Raw genomic sequence first — 21,543 nt, 5'->3', positions numbered from 1 at the left:
TTGATAATTGAACACGAAGTTTTACTATAACACAGTAGTTGTTTCCATAATTTTTAATAATGAACCTTAGAATACTCTTCTCACATTTGGGATGGTACCCCGAAAGTACCTATATATATATATATATATATATATATATATATATATATATATATATATATATACCTATTATTGAAATTAGGATTTACTCGGGATGTATACATTTATAAAAATAAATTTGACTAGAACCCGAGAAAGTATAACAAAAGCCTTTAATACATCACGACTAGTTTCATCGATGCTCCGACTTCCTCAGGTGAGAAATAAAAAACATAAGATATAAAAATAACAAGGTAAAAAACGTGGACTTTCCAGCTTAATAAAAAGCAGAATAATAACAGTCATATTTGAATAGGTGACCGCGTGCTACCGTTGGCATGAGTTGAATGTGTGCAACAGCTAATTTTAGAGCGCCAGTACTGGATTACTGCGCTATGGGAATCAGGCAAATTGTAGCTTAGATTGTTGTTCAAATGTGAAGGGTCCAGAACTATTTCTTTTGATTCGATGATTCTTCTTTCGAATTCAACCAAGGGTTGGAATCATCTTCTTGTCGAGGATATTGGCATGGTCTCAAACGTTTAGTGATGTTATGAGACGAATATCCATTATTTAAGAAGGTGTTTTTCAGGAAGTTAAGCTCTGTTTGAAGGTCTTCTTCTGTGGAAGTGAGACATTTTGCTTGATGGGCGAGGGTGGAGATGATGCCCAGTTTCTGAGGTGGGAAGTGATGAGAAGAACCATGTAAATATCTATCAGTGTGGGTGGTTTTTAGAAAAATTGAAAATTTAAGACAGTCAGGTAATCGGTTGATCTTCAGATCCAAGAAGGGGAGAATGCCGTTAATCTCTAGTTCTGAAGTGAATTTAATGTTCTGATGTTGGTTATTTAAATGGTTTAGAAAGTTTTGCAGTTCCTCTAATCTATGTCCCCAGATAAGGAAGACGTCATCAGTGTCGCGTAACCACAGTTTAGGTTTCAAAGTAGCTGAGGAAATAGCTTTCTCTTCAAAATCTTCTAGAAAAATGTTAGCTAAGACTGGGGATAGAGGGCTTCCCATAGCTAAACTGCTAGTTTGTTTGTATATTTTATTTTGGTAGCAGAAATAGCAGGAATTTATGCAGTGAGTTAGAAGAGCAAACATTTTTTTTAGAAACCTTGTCCTTAAGAAGAGTCAGAACTTCCAATCTGTAGGTACATTCGTAAACAGAGATACGATGTCAAAACTCACCATTCTGTCAGAGTCTAAAAGATTCAAATTTTTTATTTTTGAGATGAAATCTTCAGAGTTTTTGATGAAGGAGGAGGAATTGCCAACTAAATGTTTTAAAGAAGTGGCAAGATATTTAGACAGATTGTACGTAGGTGAGTCAATCACTTCCACAATAGGTCTTAAAGGAGTGTCAGCCTTATGGATCTTTGGCAAGCCATACAACCGAGGAATGAGGGGATGGAGAGAGCGGAGAGATAGTCTTGTGTGTGTAGGAAGTTCAGAAGTTGATTTCAGAAGATTGTTTGTACGGTTATGAAGTTCTCTTGTGGGATCACTTTCTAGCATAGAATACGTATTAGAACTTAATAAGTTGTTAATCTTTGAATGGTAGTCAGCTTTGTCTAAGATTACAGTTGCATTCCCTTTATCAGCAGGTAAGATAATAATGTTATTGTTGTTACGAAGTTGGTGTATTGCTTTCCTTTCTGTCGGCGATAGATTATCTGTAGGACGACGACTGTTGTTTATGGTAAAGATGGCATCGATCCTAAGTAGATTCACAGTTTGTTTTGGTAATTGTGCAGCTGCCTTTTCAACTTTCGTAAGAAAGAGTTCTTTAGGAATGAAGGTCGGAGAAGGAACGAAGTTAAGGCCCTTTGAGAGCACACTAAGTTCTGCAGGAGAAAGTGTGTGAGAGGATTTGTTAATCACAACATTTTTTAAATTTTGTGGGTTGATATGGGATTGGCGAGTTTGTTCCTGTTTAAGTTGGTTGAATTTTCTGATAAGAATTAATTTGTTGGAGAGTTGCGATCTAGAAGCACAGAGAGAGCTCATGTTTTTAATATCAATCCAGGACCTGTTATCTAAAGATGAACTTAAGTTATTTTCTAAAGAATCTCTTTTGCAGAACAAAGAAGCTAATGTGGACTTGGTATCTGCAATTTTTTCATATAATAAATCAAGTTTAGCCTTGTGATAGATATTATAAGCACGTTTAGTGCGAATCGATTCTTTGAAATCTAAAAATTTTGGGATGACAGAGTGAAATTTGCATCTTTTTAGAAAAACTAACCTATTAATAAAACGTCCAATTTTTACCAGAGTTTTTTCATAATCCTTGATAAGATGTACATTAACCTCGTCAGAAGGTAGATAAATATTATTGAAATTAGGATTTACTCGGGGTGTATGCATTTATAAAAATAAATTTAACTGACTAGAACCCGAGAAAGTATAACAAAAACCTTTAATACATCACAACTAGTTTCATCGGTGCTCCGACTTCTTCAGGTGAGAAATAAAAAACATAAGATATAAAAATAACAAGGTAAAAAACATGGACTTTCCAGCTTAATAAAAAGCAGAATAGTAACAGTCATATCTGAATAGGTGACCGCGTGCTACCGTTGGCATGAGTTGAACGTGTGCGACAGCTAATTTTCAGTACTGGATTACTGCGCTATGGGAATCAGGCAAATTGTAGCTTAGATTGTTGTTCAAAAAAATTTGAATCTTTTAGACTCTGACAGAATGGTGAGTTTTGACATCGTATCTCTGTACCTACAGATGAAGTTCTGACTCTTCGTAAGGACAAGGTTTCTAAAAAAATGTTTGCTCTTCTAACTCACTGCATAAATTCCGGCTATTTCTGCTACGTAGATAAAATATACAAACAAACTAGCAGTTTAGCTATGGGAAGCCCTCTATCCCCAGTCTTAGCTAACATTTTTCTAGAAGATTTCTGAAGAAGAGAAAGCTATTTCCTCAGCTACTTTGAAACCTAAACTGTGGTTACGCTACATTGATGATGTCTTCCTTATCTGGGGACATAGTTTAGAGGAACTGCAAAACTTTCTAAACCATTTAAATAACCAACATCAGAACATTAAATTCACTTCAGAACTAGAGATTAACAGCATTCTCCCCTTCTTGGATCCGAAGATCAACAGATTACCTGACTGTCTTAAATTTTCAATTTTTCGAAAAACCACCCACACTGATAGATATTTACATGGTTCTTCTCATCACTTCCCACCTCAGAAACTGGGCATCATCTCCACCCTCGCCCATCGAGCAAGATGTCTCACTTCCACAGAAGAAGACCTTCAAACAGAGCTTAACTTCCTGAAAAACACCTTCTTAAATAATGGATATTCGTCTCGTAACATCACTAAACGTTTGAGACCATGCCAACATCCTCGACAAGATGATTCCAACCCTATCACTCATATAGTTACCATTTATCAGCTCTCTTACCCCAAAACTAGCTAAGATTTTGAAGAAATTCAACATAAAGACCGTGTATACTACTCTGCCAAAACTTCGTTCTTTTCTGAGTCGACCAAAACCAAAACACAACCAACTGCATTTTCCTGGTGTTTATAAAGTTTTGTGCGACTGTGGTCGACCTTATTTTGGCCAGACAGATAAATCTGTTTCACTTCGTCTTGAGGAACATAGACGTGACATCTCTTACAGTAGAACACGAGTGAGTGCCATTTCCAGTCATGTCCTCTTCTCGGCAAACTTTAACCTTGAAGAAAAGCCACATCAAGTTGACTGGGAACGCACTACTAATTTATATATATGCAAGGATGAATTCAAAAGAAGAATCATCAAATCAAAAGAAATAGTTCTGGACCCTTCACATTTGAACAACAATCTAAGCTACAATTTGCCTGATTCCCATAGCGCAGTAATCCAGTACTTCATATTGATCATTCTTCTTCATATTGATTTTCCCAATGAACATAACCTCAGCTTTCAAAGAAACATGCTAATAGATTACTTCATTCTCCTTAATCACTTCCCCAAACATGACAACGTGATATTATAGGTCTTGTGACCTCTATATATGGGATCAATATAAAAAAGTTAGATCTTGGCTGTTTAAATGTACTAAAACTATATCTAATGTGTCTAAGCTATGAGGCCATATTTGGCAAACACAGTGCAGACAAACTGCTGGTTTATATACGACTGTGATGAGTTTTCCAAAAATTCCATATGTCTATATGGAATTTTTATACTGGCTAGCTAAGGGAAAGAGGGGAATTTAATGCAGCCACATTTAGCTATTTGCACATCTTTCCTACTATGAAAAATAACCTGAATAAATAGTGAATCTGAATAATTCAAAACATCTGAAGGGAAAAGTGACTTAATAAGGTCTCTGCAAAGGTACACTGGTAAACAATGATGTGATGTCAAAGCTGACCATGATATCTGAATTTTTCAGGATAAAATACTTCAGTAAGGTTTTAAAGTGAATAGAATTTTTAAGAGAAAGGATGACTAGTTTTGTAGTGGAGGGGCAGGAAGCAATTATGCTAATTACGTCTATGTTCCTCGTTTGTAGGTGGGGGCTGTATAGTGGATGAAAGGATGTATTAGGTTTGTGAATTTTTTATTTATTTATTTTTTTTTTTGCAAGGATAGCCTCCAGTATATTTTGCCACCTTCCTGATATGTAGCTTCTATATTCCTACGTCTTTCCATAATTTCTGTTTAGCTATCTATACACATATCTTAGCTCTCTTACATTTTCTCTGCTTTTTATTACTATCATCATTACTTATTTTTTAGTGCATCTGCTGACTTGTCAGGAATTTTTTGTATGCTTTCTTCTTTTCTGGATATTCTTTAACTTCTTATGTCTAATATGGCATTCTTATTTGTCTATCCTTGCAATGATCTCACTACATGCTTTCTTCCAAGATGAATCAATCATTTTCAAGAATAGACATATATAATTTGAAATCTTTCTTATATAGATATACATAAGAAAGATTTTCAAAAGATTTCTTTTGAAATCTTTCTTATATATTACTCTTTTCAATGTGGTATTCATTTTTATCCTACTTAAAACTAAGTGATAATCACTTCCAATTTCAAATCCTCCACCTATTCTTGAATCACTATCAACAATAATATAGTCAATGAGGCTTTTCTTATTTCTTGTCTTCTCTCCATGTAAACTTGTGCAAATCTTTATGTTGGAACATGTTAGTAAGAACTAGTCTGCATCTCAAATGGAAATCCAGCATGTACTTACTATCATTATTAGCCTTCCCCATTTCTCCAAATTTCCCCAAAAGTTTTCTATATGTATGGTGGAATTCATTTCCTATTTTGCTGTTTAAATCTCTAATACGGACTAGCTTTTCCATTTTCTTTATGTCAGCTACCTTTTCTAATGTCAAAAAATTCCTCCACTTCTTCCTTAAGAGAAACCTTCTGTGTGATACTTGAAATTGCCTTCCAATCAAGAAGTTAATAATAGTAATTAAAAAAAAAAAGATTAATAAACATCCATATGATTTTATATGGATGTTTATAAGAAAGCAAGTTCTCTCTGAAATTTAAGTTTCAAAAGATAAAAAAATGAACATGCAGGCTCATGCAGTTTAGCATCTTAAGAAGTGCAATATCAAGGCAAATCTCATAGTCATGGCTGTATTCTTTAAACACAGTCACTTTTGAAACTAAAACACTATGCTTACTGGATATTTATAATCTTTTCTTTTAATATTTATTTATTTTAGTGTATATATTTTATCATTTACTGTTTGTCATGGATGATGTTTTCCTCTCCTCAGATTTTCCCAACAATGTCAGAGTATGCCAGGGTTCTGTATTTTTCATTAATTATTTTCCTTTAGTGCATAAATGATTCTCTCAATACCTCAAAATCCAATTTATATTCCATTCCTCTTTATTCTTTGAAAAAAAAAAAAATTGTAGTATAACCATTAGAAGTTTCGAGACTTTTTCCACAAATAATAGCTTAAACCCTGGATCACCTTGTTATCCTTTGGCAGGGTGAGGATGGCCTTGTAAACTTTAATGCTACCAAAACATAGCTCTAATTTCTCACAAGAAATTAACATCACTTTGCCATATCCATGATAATACCCAGATCTCCAAACAGAAGATTTCTCTTCTTGCAATAATTTACACAACAAATCATGGCTTGCAGATACCTAAGAACAGATTCCACAGGTGTCGAACATCCTACATGCGTAACTCGCCCCATGTCCACTACAGCAATTGCATCAGTTCATGCTCATTGTGTGGAGGAGAATCAGCAGTTTTCATATCCCACACATGCTCAATTAATTTACAATTGGGGAGAGTTTTGAGGCCAAGGCATTGTGGCAAATTCATTGTCGTGTTCCTCCAACCACTCAGTAGTTGTACATGCCTGATGACAAGGTGTATTGTACTGTTGAAAGATGGCTCTGTGGTTAGGGTAAATCTGCTGCTGATATGGATGGAGATGGTTGGCTAACAGGTCCCTGTAGCACATTTACCATTCAGTGTTTGTGGGACAATAACCAACAGACCTAAGGCATGCCAGGAAAAAGCTCCCCAGATCATAACACCATCTCCACCAACTTGTCAAACCCCAACTGTGCAACCAGTGTATAGGGATTCATGCTGTTTATGCCAAATACGAACCAGGTCATCAGCAAGGTACTCATCACTATAGACAACCTTCTTCCATCTGCTGAGGGTCCATTGCCGATGTTCCTTGGCCGATGCAAGGAATTGTCAGCCTTCCATGGGCTGTCATCATGGGTACCCTTGTGGGTCTCAGGCTGTGAAACCCCAGGCAAAGCAAGGAGCATGTGGAAATGGGTTGAATGCATTTGTTTTCCCTAAATGAAAGTTGTCCTGGTTTTTTACTGGTGAGTAAGCTGTGTGGCTATTGCACTTTGTTGTTGAGATACCAGTTGTGACACTCAACACTCACCTCTAGGATCAACCACGTGTGGCTGACCAATATGAGTCCTTCTGCTGGATGTCTGTTCATGGTTAATTCAGTCCTGGTTACATCCTTGATACAGTAGTATGGGAACAACCATATATGGTACTAATGTTAATCAAATGTTAATGTAAGGTTCATCAACCAACCTCTCGTGTATGGGATCAACATAAAAAAATCAAGTGCGGCTGCTTCTGAAATACCAGCACCTACCCTCCAGGGCCCAAATACACTATCAGAGGATAGGTGTGCCCATTTAGAGTAGCCACACACAACATTGATATCACATGGTACTTTGCTATCATGCCAAATATGTACGTGGAGGAAGGGGTCCAATGCAAAGCCAACTCAGTGTATATGGCATTAATAGCAGAATGATATTAAAAAGGATATTAGACTGGAATTTGACTCTGTTAGCATTCAAGAATGTGAGAGCAGAGCTAAAGCTAATCCAAGATAGTATGGTTACTAAAGCAGAATGGGAGAGAAAAGATTAGCAGAACAAGTATCTGATGCTAGGAAAAAGATTCAGAGGAAGACCAAGATCTAGGTGAACTGATGCAGTTAGAACAGCATTAGAATTCAGAAACATAAAATCTGACAATATTGATGTAATGACAAATAACGTTACAATGTAGCGTGGCATTCATTCAAAAATCAGGTAGTTCAGAGAAACTTTCATTTGGGAAAACAATGAAATAGTAAAGCATGAAACAGATGCATCTGTAAATTATCTGATAATGCCAACTGGTGATACCTAAAGGAAGCTAACAAGCATCATCTCACAAACTGTTCTATGAAAAGACATGCTTCTCTTATCCAATTCTTTTGCTATAATCAATTGGCTTTTCCTGAGTGACTAGTACTTTAACCATATGAGCAGTGTCTGAGTGTCTGTAGAGGTCCACTCCTACTGATCCAGTCTTTCTCAGCTTTTTTCATCAATCTCCATTTTATGAAATTCTTATTCAAAACTTGGATGCATCTTTTGTACAATGGATTCACCAACAATAAAGTTTGCCTGCCACTATCTGATGCATATTGCACTTATACATTTGAACATCCCCCCACCCCACTCCCCAAACACTTTTTTTTTTTTGGCAGGAAATATCATAAAACAATTTTAATACTTTCCTTCTTTTAAAAGCTGTGTTTATTGTTTCAGAGGGAAAAACAAAATGGTTATTAAATTAAAGATCCCAAGAAATTATATTCTGGGTTTAATCCTTTATCCATATGCAAGCAAACAAAGTTTGCACATGAAGTATCTTTACCACTGGGCTACTTATATATAGAGGCTAATGACTTCACATTATTGCCTTAGTATTCCATAATGCAAGGCACACATCCTTCTGGGTGTGTATAATACTATGCATTAAGGGAAGGGCCAGACTGGTTTCAACCTTTATTGAGGTCTTATTGTTTGAAACTTTGTTTGCTTACACTTGGATAAAGGATTAAACCAAGAATATAATTTCTTCAGATCTTTAATTTATAGTATAACAAAGTGGAAAAGTTTTCAACATCAAAAATATTATTAAAACCAGACATGATTTGTATTTAAGCCAATTTCTTTGCTTATTTATTAAAGATGCTACTGTAGGTATTGTGGCTTGTCTTATGCTCGAGAGAAACTGAATTGTATACAGAATGTTAAAAAGGAAAAAAACTGAAAAAAAAAAAAAAAAAATGAATAACTCATGCAAGTTATTTATTCACTTTTTAAAAAAAAAAATAAATAAAATGACACACACCAATTAAACAATATATTAAATTTCCATCAACCAAGAAAGAAGTTTCAGAACATCATTTTCAAATCTTGAGTTAAACAGGAAAAAAAAAACAAGAAAACTGATTAATATATCAATTTTATTTTTCTGGAACAGCTTGACATGAAGTCAACTGCCTCTATATACAGATGGCCTCGGCTTGAATATATAATTTAGATGTCAAATATGATTTATTTTCTTCCAGTAAAAAATTTGCTACACTCTTTCATTCACAGTATTTTAATAACATGGTGATTACACTGTTCTGCTACTTGTATATGGAAATGATTATTATCATTAGTTCTGATAATGCAGGGCAATACATATGGCCAAAAAGTAAGTGTGCTAAGATTATGGGGAACTATGAAAATTCGATGTAAAGTCAACCAAATCTGAATGATCTTAAGTAAAGTCTTACTTAAGATCATTCAGAAAAGACTGGAACCATTCATGAAGAGAGAAATGCCAGATGAACAGGCAGGATTTCGAAAAGGCAGAGGAATAAGAGATCAAATCGCTGATGTGAGATGGATAATAGAAAGAGCACAGGAATGTCAAAAGAATATCTACCTTTGTTTCCTTGATTATAGTAAGGCTTTTGACTCTGTGGATTATGTGAAACTGTGGAATGTGTTAAGAACAATGAGAGTACCAGAGCATTTCATTATCCTTCTGAGGAATCTTTATTATGAACAAGAACCACCAAGAACCTACTGTCAAAACAGATCTTGGAGAAACTGAGTATTTCACAATAGGTAAAAGGGGTGCAACAAGGATGTATTTTATCTCTGTACCTGTTTAATTGTACAAGATAGCTGGAGGAGTCTTCAGTTGGAATTAAAATTGATGAAAGAAATATTAATAATTTGAGGTATGCAGATGATACCACCTTGCTAGCAGAATGCAAAGAAGATTTGGAGGAACTTATTATGGAAGTTAAAGAAGAAAGTGCTAAATATGGCCTTAAACTTAACCTCAACAAGACAAAAGTTATGGCAACATGTGAACTTAATGATTTTGAAGTAGATGTGGAGAAAGTGGAAGTAGTTAACAATTTTGTGCTCCTAGGATCGTGAATTGATAAAGAGGGTATTGTACTGAAGAAGTCAGAAGAAGATTATTCCTCAGAAAGAAAGCAATGATAAATTTAAGCAAGATCTTTAAAAATATTAGCCTCGCAACAAAAATCAGAATCGTAAAAGCAATGGTATTCCCTGTGGTACTCTATGGATGTGAAAGTTGGACCCTGAGAAAAAGTGAAAGAAGGAAGAAGATGCATTTGAATTATGGATTTGGAAATGCTTACCAAGAATACCATGAACTGCAAAGCAATCCAATAAATCAGTGATAGAATAAAGCCAGATTGCTCCCTCAAAGCTATGATCATCAAGCAAAAATTGTTGCACTTTGGACATATTATGCAAGCAAATGACAGTCTGGAGAAGATGATGATGCTTGCTAAAGTTGATGGAAGCAGGAGAAGAGGAACTAAGAATTAGATGGGTGGATGGAATAAAAGAAGCAACCAGAATGCACCTGGAAATTCTGAAAGATATGGCCAGGGACAGATCTGAATGGAGAGTATATGTTCATATATTCTCCATCAGGAGTCGGAAACGACTTGAACGGAACATGCACACGATTTACTTTGAGCTGGCAAAAAAAAAAAAAAAAAAAAAAAAAAAAAAAAAAAAAAAAAAAAAAATGCCATTACTATTATCAACTCCCTGATCATACAAAACTAAACTCGTGTTGTTCTCTCCACATAAGCATACACATCTTTCTATTGCTAAATGGTGTTGGTAATGATTAGTCCAGAGAAGAAATTAAGTATGTGTTTACCAATACTGTTATCTCTGTTTCTCAAACTTTTCTCAGAACATTTTTTTATGTATGGGAATTCATTTTCAAATTGTTTAGTTTTCCAAAGAGACTTTTTTTTTTTAAAAAAAAAAAAATAATAATGTCAGTTGTTCTTCTGCTGATTAATTTCTATGTTTTGTTAGTACTTTGAAATCTGCTTGTGTCAATATTTCTACTGCTTCACAGTGAAAAAGTGTACTTCATGTTTCTATTCCTGCATTTTTCTGACTCTATGCTACATGAGTAAATCATCTTATAGTTCACAGATATGGAGGCTAGCTGCGATATAAGCAGAGCAATCTGGCGAATAAGCAGCCGTGGACCAACAGTGCCTGAGCTATCAGGGCATAGGAGAGCAGAAGTGGCAACTCTGTCTCACTTAAAACCTCACAAAGCCCAATGACAACTCGGTGACATGGCGAGTAGTGCCACCATTAAATAAGTACCTGCTGGGGTCACTGCCCCTGACATTGGGAAGCAGCATTGTCAGTACTGACACAAGGTTGAAGCCAAATGATGATGGAAAGCTTGTGATCAGAGATTTGCAGATGGCAATATGATTATATTGTGTACGTCTGTAATACTGCGGAGCAGAAAGCAAATGGAGAAACTACTGCTCTATCTTATCTCCAGAACAACCACCATGGCGAGCAAACCCTTAAAATTGGCCCCAAGTTCCCGGCATCCCTTAAATGGGACAGGGGTGCGAAGAATCTCCGGGCTCAAAATGGTGTCCACTTTTAAAATTGCAACTTGGAATGTCAGAACTCTGTATGAAGCTGGCAAATTAAGAAATGCCACAAGAGAAATGAAGAGGCTGGGCATCCGGATTTTGGGAATTTGCGAGACAAGATGGCCAGGATCTGGAAAGTGTCAACAAGATAATACAACAATGTATTACTCTGGGAATGATGAGAACAAACATCGACATGGTGTAGCTGTAATAGTAGATGAAGAAATCAATAAATCAGTAATAAATTGGATTCCATTTTCTGAAAGGATAATGCTGTTACAACTTCAGGGAAACCCCGTTAACATAAATATCATCCAAGCTTATGCACCCACAGCTGACAAAAGTGAAGAAGATGTTGAAGAGTTTTATGAACACCTAAGAGATTAAAAACCTAACAAAGAAACATGATATAAACATAGTGATGGGTGACTTCAATGCAAAAGTAGGAAGAGGGGGTGATGGAGAAATTGTTGGCAAACATGGCTTAGGCACCAGAAATGACAGAGGAGATCGCCTAGTCCAGTTCTGTCAGGAAGAAGATCTAACAATAGCAAATACCTGGTTTAAACTTCCACCCAGAAGACTGTACACTTGGAAATCGCCTCAAGATAACCAACACAACATTGTCCGAAATCAAATTGATTATATACTGATAAATAAAAGATTTCACAGTAGTATAAAGAGTGCAAAGACTTATCCTGGAGCAGATATCTCATCAGACCACAATCCCATAGTTGCAGAAGTACGTCTTAGATTAAAATCAGCTAAAAAATCACAAAAGAAGAAAAAGAAAATTGATGTAGAAAAACTGAAAGACCCGCACATAAATAAAAGTGCCAAGACACAGCTTAACCTGCGATTACAACAGATTAACATAGAAGAAAATAAAAGTGTGGAATCTCTTTGGAATAGCTTAAAGAATGCCATCGTAACAACAAGTATTGAAGAAGTAGGTTATGTGAATAATATAAAACAACAGGAATGGATGACAGATGAGATTCTTTCTCTTATTGATACAAGAAGAATGTACAAAAACAAAGACCTAGCCAGGTATACAGAAACACATAACATCATCAAGAAAAAAATAAAAGAAGCCAAGGAAAATTGGATGAAAAATTTATGTACTGAAATTGAACTGCTTCAGAAGAAACATGATAATTTCAATCTGTATAAGAAAATCAACGAAATTTCCGGAAAACTGAGGAAAAAGCAAATAGTGTCTCTAAGAGACGAAAATGGAAAAATAGTTCTAGAAGAAGAGAATAAAGCACAGATTTGGATAAAATATGTAACAGAACTTTTCAATGATACTAGACAGAAGCCTATAAATATAAAAGATAACAATTAAGGACCAGCAATCATGAAATGCGAAATAGAGAATGCTATACGAACAAGTAAAACAGGAAAAGCCAGTGGACCAGATGGTGTGCAAACAGAATTTTTAAAATTAATAGAACCAGATAACATCAAACTTCTTGAAAAACTATTTAATGAAATATATGAAAGTGATGAATTTCCATCATTGACTCAAATCTACATTTATCACTATCCCAAAGAAACCCAAAGCGAATTCCTGTGGTGACTTCTGACTTATTAGTCTAATGAGCCAAACATTAAAAATATTTTTGAAAGTAATTCAGAATCGCATTTATAGAAAAAATGAAGAAACTCTAAGTGAAACACAATTCGGCTTTCGGAATGGTTTTGGTACTAGAGGGGCCCTTTTCTGTACCCAAATATTGATACAAAAATGCATAGAAAAACAGAAATCTGTCTTTATGTGTTTCATAGATTTTGAAAAAGCATTCGACAAAGTCAGACACACTAACTTAATAGAAGTCCTTCAACAAACAAGGCTAGACGAACAAGACATAAGACTAATAACAAATCTGTATTGGAATCAGTCGGCTACCGTTCAATTAGACAACATTACCACCAGTGATATTAACATCAAAAGACGAGTGAGACAAGGATGTGTGCTCTCACCACTCCTGTTCAACATATACGCAGAGGTAACCTTTAAAAAAGCATTGGAAGAATGTCCAGAGGGAATCACAATAAATGGAAAGATTGTCATCTACGATATGCAGATGACACCGTGCTAATTGCAGATAACATTATGGATCTCCAAAAACTCATTGACAGAGTATACATAGAAAGCCAAAGAATGGGAATAAATGTAAACATCAACAAGACAAAATACATGATCATCAGCAAACATCCAGCCTCATCAATGAAACTGACACTCAATGGGAAAAATATTGATCAAGTGTCAAGATATAAATATCTTGGTTGTTGGCTTAATGAACGGTGGGATCCAGAAACAGATATAAAGACAAGGATTGAAGTTGCACGGCAGTTTCATGAAAATTAGAACACTATTCTGCAATAAAGACCTAAACATGGAAGTCAGATGCCGAATGCTGAAACGTTACGTGTGGTCTATTCTGCTCTATGGAGTTGAAACATGGACATTGAAGGCGACAACCATCAAGAAAATCGAAGCCTTTGAGATGTGGCTATACAGAAGAATGCTAAAGATATCATGGACAGAAAAAATTACTAATGAAGAGGTCTTAAAATCCATTGGCAAAGCTAAACATCTTGTACAAATAATCAAGAAATGAAAAACATCATATCTTGGCCACATCATGAGAAACAGCAAATACCAACTTCTACAAACTATTTTGGTAGGAAGAATTGATGGCAAAGGAACTAGAGGAAGAAAAAGAATATCATGGTTTGACAACATCAAGACGTAGAAAGGAAAGAGCAGTGCACAACTGCTCAGATTAGCACAAGACCGCAGTTTGTTCGCCAAGATGGTCGCTGACCTTCGAAGATAGCACAATAAGAAGAAGATAGTTCACAAACGGAAAACTACAAAGATTCAATGTTCTTGCTCCCTACCTACTACTGGAACAGCAAATGGACTTACAAATATGAATCTCTTAATCCTCCTCTTCTAAAACTCCATGCACACCTGTTGCAACATAAGCTAGGGCTTGCTCTACTGTACATCTGAAATACAACTCATACTTTAATGATCAGAGGGGTAACTTGTTCTGCAGATCAAATGCCACTTTGCCATACACACACACACACGACAAAATGAGTCTACAATGTTCATACACCTACAACTTGAGAAAATGACAAAATGCCACGTTTGGTAACTAATTACCAGATATGGTAATTTATTATAGTCATACATCTACCTACTTTTGCTTTACATGGCAGTCCAATCATGGCACATGAATGAAGCTGGAGAATGAAAACAATACATGTCACATGATGTGATGCTGTAATCTTCACAAATCTGCTTACCTTGGAGAGTAAACTTACTTAAACAGTCAATTTTGAACTGATTCAATGTAATTCAATGCTGTTAATTTCTCTCAAACAAAAGATGTTTTCATAAGTAAACTCACCATTTTCAAATTTTACTTTCGCCAATCTACATAAACTAGTTGGCTGCTCCTCAGGTACAGATGAAGAAACCAGAGGATGCTGAGCATTGCCAGATTTCTGATGAGTTGATGCAGTTTCACTGCTTGAAATATTATTCCAATGTTGTGGTTCAATACTTGGTGTTGCAAATATATTGGATGCCTCTGTAGGAAATTCCCACTGTGACTGCCTAGTTCGTTCATTGATGTAAAAATATCTCTTGTGTTCCCTGTATGGTAAGGTATTAGGAAAGGAATAAAGAAAAAAAAGAAACCAAATGAAAAATACAAAAGTAGTTTTTACAATAAATCAACAATTGCTGAAATATGCAAAACAAAGTTAATAATTAAAGTATGCTAGCATAATTATTGTATTTATTAAAAAAAAGTTTTATGAAATCTTGTATCCAAGTATGCTGGATTAAAATTACTATATTTTATAATGGCATTAAGATAATATAAAATTTTTTATCAAATTAAATTAAAACAAAGTAAACTATGCTAACCAAAAGAAAAAAAAAAAAATACCACCACATTTCTGAGTAAATAATACTAACTTTAGTTATTTACACAAAAATTATAATTTTTCCTCCCCTTATAACTATAATGAACATATATTTTTAAAATCACTTGCACTTCAGATATGTTGCCACACTTTATCAAATTTGGTAATACAAAAACTCAACTGCAAATAACTTTGGCATATTTGACCCGGTTTATATTAAACACTTTTTATTATATATATATATTTTTTTTTTCAGCGCCATCTATAAATTACAACCCTCTTAATAGTTTTGGGATGGATTGTGTTTGGGATTTTGAAAAGATAAGCATCAGCATGAGGTTACACTGGTGAATGTTACTAATCTAGACTACTAGATAGAAAATGGAAATGCTAATAGAGCTAGCCAAATCTGTGCAAATCAATGCATGGGTGTACATTTTCTTCTTGATGAGACACCAAATTCTCAGCTTATGGCTTTACAATGCATAAGTATGTTAATAGCTTTGGATGATCCTGCCAAAAATATACCGTTCATATTTAATATACTAAAAAAAAACTACCCAGAAACATTTTTTCAGGCACGGTTCCTCAAAATAACATTCCTTACAACACTGGAAATCATTTATAAAGTAAAATATCCCTTGACTAATGCAATACACCAACTGCTGTGCAACATAACAGCTAAAAGTTGGATTTCAGTTGGGGACATCACATATAAGGCCTCTTATTATTAGCTGGATGCAGTGTGATTTTCCATTTGTATACAAACATGCTACATCATTGCATTTTACAATACTTTTACAGCATGACAGCATTTACACAACAAATGACCAGCAGTCATTGGGGCATAGACTGAGAAGCGCTGCTTTGGAGAAAAGCAGTAATTTTCCATTAAGTATTAAACAAAAATATATTTTGTTTTATAATTAGCAATACTGTACAATTTATGTTTAGTTTATAAGATTTAACTCGGTGTACAGTTTTAGTCTGAATTGGTGTGTGTTAAATCTTTACTAGTGAAGTAAATAATGACAAAAATTAGTAGCTAAGATGTCATTGTTCAGGAAATTATTAATATAAAAGACTTGAAATGGCCCGTGCGGTTAGCCTAGTGGCTGTGTGCTTCGCAACCATATGCCTGAACGATCTTCCTCAGCCATAGCCAAGTTAGCTGGGTCTTGGGCGTGGCCAGTAGGGTTTTCCCCAGTTTATCCTGGGGTTTTTCATCCCCAAAGCAGGCAAACTGGCCTTGAGAACTCAACACTACAGACATAGGATACAACGGAGTGTAGGACTGACCACCTCATCCTGTGAATGGTTTGAGGTCTGATGATTAATAAACCCTTGACACCGCAAGGTAAAATAAGGAAAGGAAGATGAGATGAAGACCTGAAATGTTTGTGGCAATAAAGGTGGAAATGCAATCCTGCATCCCTCCTTCTCAAATGAGGAGGGATGTAGGAGTGAGTGAGTGAAGATGATTGAGAATATGAATCATAGAAGTACAAGCTAGAAGAAAGGCAACATAAGAATTAAAAAGTAAAGAGAATAATAAAATGTGAGAGACTTCAAAGTGTAACAGCTCTGAATATTTAACGACAAAGCAGAGCCACCGAGAGAAATTTTCGGGCCCGTGACAAGTCTGTGGTCCGGACCACACTTAAAAAAGTGCATCACTTTTGTTTAATAAAAAAAAGTCATAAAAAACAGTAAACATTTATTTAAAAAAAGTGTACAATAAATTCAAAATTCGATACATTACATACCATACAAAATACAAACATTAAATAAAAAGAGAATTTTAAAATTTTTATTGTCTCATCTGTCTCATCCACTTCCTCACTTTATGGTTAGCGAAATCTTTAATCACCTTGTCATAATCAATTTTCATTGCCAGGTCATGTTCTATTGATAGCAAAGCTAGACCATTTAATATTTACTGTGAATGCAATTACTAGCTAGCGCAGCTGACTGCAACAACCTTGCACGAACGCCTATTGACGTCATCACCCGCTATAACTACAGTGATCCGTGCCAAGAGAATCAGTGTTTTCCAGACACTCACGGCGAGCTAAAAAGCATAGTCGCCTGTCTAAAACAAAACACATTCTCGATATGCCATTATCCTTTGTCATTCTTGTATCATTACGAGAATTAAAATCATGCATTATAAACACGGTTATGTGACAAGTCAGGGCCTGTGACAAAAGTCTCAGATTTCACTCCCTCTTGGTGGCCCTGTGACAAAGCATGAGCATCTGGTGAGAGCGGTATACAGCAGAGAAGATTAAGAAAGTTGAGTGGAAAGAATAAGGAAGTATGAGAGAGAAAAAAAAAAAAGGGGGGGGGAGAAAAGTGAAGGACATTTTCATTATTAGGGACATGCATGATAAGTGCATAATGCAATCATGTTTTCCTAGTGTGAAAAATAAAGGATATCACTGATGCTGTTAGAATGTAAAGAGAACAAGTGAACAAGTTAATACTTCTGACAATATTAATGACGTAAAAGGTGATAAGAATGAAATGCGAGATGATATTAGTTACTAGCAAATGCAAAAAAGAAGGGTAAGAGTCAAGACTAATTCTACTGATAAGGTATGATAAGAGTGAAGATTCCACATTCAGATTTGAGATCTGAATGGGACAGTCATTAAAAGATGCTTAAGCATAAAGGGATGCAGCAATTCATGTATACCAATATAATTAGTTCAATTTAGGGAAAAAACTATCGGCATTAGTGAGACACATGGATAAAGGAAGATAACATTGTTACAAAGATAGAATGTAGAGGATATTGTATTTTCAGAAAGGATAACGAGAACAGGAGAAGGATAAAGCATGGTTATGGGAAGTGATACACCTGAATTCTATTTGGTGCAAGATAAAAGCCAACAGGACAAATATATATATATATATATATATATACAGTAAAACCCCAAAGTTATGGGGTAGGTGGGACCAACAAAAAGCGCGTAAGTCGAATTCGCGTAACTCGGGGTATAATTTTGCATGTAATTTATATATACAAACATACAATTGGGACCAAAGGTTTACAAAAATACCTATATTTTTTTAAGAAATATTCAATCAAAGGTGAGTTAGCCAATCTCATACGGAGGCAGCAGGGTTTTTTCTCCCGGAAACTCAGGTTTTTCATCCCGCATGCAGACAAATCGGCCCTTCAGAACACACACAATTTACAGACAAAAAATACTAGTTGTGGTGGGCGGTAGATGGCGTTGATGGAGATGATTCGTAGTAGAGGTTCGGTATAGTGGTTGAGACAGTTGTAAGTATCCTCCCGTGATGAGTCTTCAGACTCCTTGGAGGTATCAGAAATAATAATAATCATAATTGTAGTTTTTCGTACATAAAAAAAAGAAAGTTATTTCGATGTCAATGGTTTCATAAAATCCAATAGATTCATCTGACGGCATAATGTCTTTTTCTTGTCATGCAAAATTTCTTCAGAGCAAGCTAATGATTTTTTTATTCCTTGCCTTTTACCTATAGTTCATTCCTCATTAGAATCTATGTCCTCCAAAATCTGTAAACCTTTCTTTTATGATTGTTCTTACTGTGGATTCCTGTAGATCGAACTTCTTTGCTAGCTCACAAATTTTCATTCCGCCTTCAAAATCCTTAATAATGTTGAGTTTTGATTCCAAAGTCAATGTTTTTCTTTTCTTGCTAGCTGTAGAAGAATCGGACTTGCTTCTTTTGGAAGACATTATTATTTTTTATGTGATAAAATTTTTATCAAGAACATAACATTAAACAATCGCAAGGTTTTAGACTATATAAAAATTGTGTATGAATGGAGACTGCGTGAAACACATCAGTGCTTGTTCACAGCATGTGCGACACTGGTAAATGGGGCTGGTACCTGAAAGATAAGTAATGGTGAGGCGGAAAGCGGGACGGGAATGCGCACATATAAGGAACCACGTAACTCCGGATTCGCGTAAGTCGTGGTATGACTGTATATATATATTGTCCATAACCAAAATAACCACTTTCTCTCCAACAAAGAAGGTAGATGAGATTGTGAATTTTTAGCTAAATGGGTATATGTTTAACTACCAGTGATTATGACAAACCCAGAAAGTAATGGGTTAATGCTATAGCATAAGAAATTCCAATGATGGCAGCAGTGCATGAAAAATAATACAGGAATGTTTGGTCAGTTCAGTGAAGTAAATAATGACAAAAAAAAAATAGTTGCTAAGATGTCATTGTTCAGGAAATTATTAATATAAGAGACCTTAAATGTTTATGGCAATAAAGGTGACAATCCTCCTGACCCAGGATCAGGAGAATCATCAGATGAGAGTTAGGCTGATCAGTGACTTATTAAGGAGGAGCTGTAAAAATAAAAAATATAAAAAATAAAATAAAAAAACTAGGATAACAAAGAGAAATGTGATTAGCAAGCTAAGTACCATCATAAAGGAAAATCAGATTATGAGAAGAAATCAGCCAAGCACCTGTAAAGGAAATCCTAGTTCTTTCATTACATAGGCAATAAAAGAATGAGTACATTCTTTTATTGCCTATGAAAATATGAAAGTATGAAAAATATTTTGAGAAAGATAACCAATGAACATTGATGAGAAGCTAAAGGGATAGCTGAATTATTTAGCAACAACTCTGAGGGTGCATCATCCAGTGGAGATAATATTGTAGCTGATGTGATCAGTGTATACTATTCTAATACTGGTACAAGAATTGAAGGAGCTTTGTATATTATGAAAGTCAACATGAATATAGCCATAGGAATGGATGGATATCAGCAAACATTATAAGAAATGTATAAGAAAAATGGCAGTTCTCCCTAAACAGGCAATTTAATTTTAAGTATTAGCACCGTGAAGGTCCAAAGTTATTGGGAAAAAGAGAAAGATGGCTTCAAGACAGAGGTAGCAAATTATAGACCACCCGGTGTCTAAAGAGTGGTGGCTGTGGTGACTGAAGTACTGCAAAAGTTGGCAAAGGACAGAATTCGAGAACAGATGAATAGGAATATGATACTTCATGGAGATAATATGGCATTGCAAAGGCATATAACAGAATAAAGCAAAGAATCCTATTACATAAACTGAAGTAAATGAGAATGGTTAAATGAGCTTGATTCATCTCTACAATACACTGCTTTCAGAGAGTAGTATGGTAGAGATAATCAAGAAGGTAGATGACTAGTTGTGTTACAGCGTTCTGTACATTAATGTTATCACAAATATTTTGAGTGGGATTATGTAGTTGTTTGTTGACAGTTATCTCGCAGGATGATTTAAAGATAACAGCACATGAAAAAAAAAAAAAATAATAATAGTTACCAATTCGAGTTATGTATTTTGGATGAAAAGACAAGATGTATGCATGTGTAGCATGGATGTAAGTGGACATTATAGTACAATAATGCTTTGATATGACCACAACTGGACTACTGTTTACAAATCTGGTGACTAGGTTTCTTGGGATTAAGAGGGTAGTGGAGAGGATCCAGAGCTAAGTGATCAAAAAGGTTGACAAAATGAAGGCTATAGGTTACCAACTTTAATTAAGAGGTGCAAAAAGTAGGGACATGACAGAAACACATAAGTCATAAAATGGTTTTTACACAGTAGATGAAGAAAATTCTCAATATATAACAAGATGAGAATTAAACTTCTTGCTTGGAGAGATGGTGAATTTAAGGAGAGGTATGATAAGCATTCGGTGAATAATGGTTAGAAGTATTTCTCCCAGAATGAGTCTTTAGACTTCATGGAGATACATAATACCATGTTTTCTTATCTTTCTAAGAAATTGCATGCCTATAATGTGAAAGATTTAATTATACTATATTTTGTTACATGTTCAGCTTTAACTGCCTAGCTTAGTAAATACTCAAATGATTAAACTTTACATTTCAAGAAAAAAAAAAGACTCAGCTCATTTCATTCTACAATGTAGAGAAAGCATTTTCACAGATATTATGCATGTGACATGGTAGCATGTATGATAGAAAATGATCTGTATGATTAATTTTCAATATGAAAGAATCACAATAAACCAGTGAAGTGGTGAAAATGAGATGAACAAATATCAAAGCTGAAATGGTTGATAATTCCAGGTATCTTAACTACTTCACATAGGTTTAAAAAAAAATAATCTTTCTGAGCAATAAATACAAACTGTTATATTCAAGCAATGACAATCA

General features: G+C 35.0%; 1 protein-coding gene across 1 annotated transcript in view; it reads right to left on the bottom strand.

Moving 5' to 3' along the window:
• The window catches only part of LOC150092546 (uncharacterized), a 44,752-nt gene extending 24,130 nt beyond the window's left edge, over positions 1-20,622 (bottom strand). The window contains exon 1 of the mRNA XM_090414599.1: positions 14,816-20,622. The gene's annotated coding sequence lies outside the window, so the exon portion shown is untranslated. The remainder of the gene's footprint in view (positions 1-14,815) is intronic.
• Between the last annotated feature and the right edge of the window lie 921 nt (positions 20,623-21,543).

Source organism: Typopeltis vanoorti, chromosome 25, assembly GCF_054136105.1.
Source record: "Typopeltis vanoorti isolate ZY-2024b chromosome 25, IOZ_Tvanoo_1.0, whole genome shotgun sequence".
NCBI classification, from domain to species: Eukaryota; Metazoa; Arthropoda; class Arachnida; order Uropygi; family Thelyphonidae; genus Typopeltis; species Typopeltis vanoorti.
Note: the sequence above shows the minus strand (reverse complement) of the source record. Positions and strands in the feature narration are given on the sequence as shown.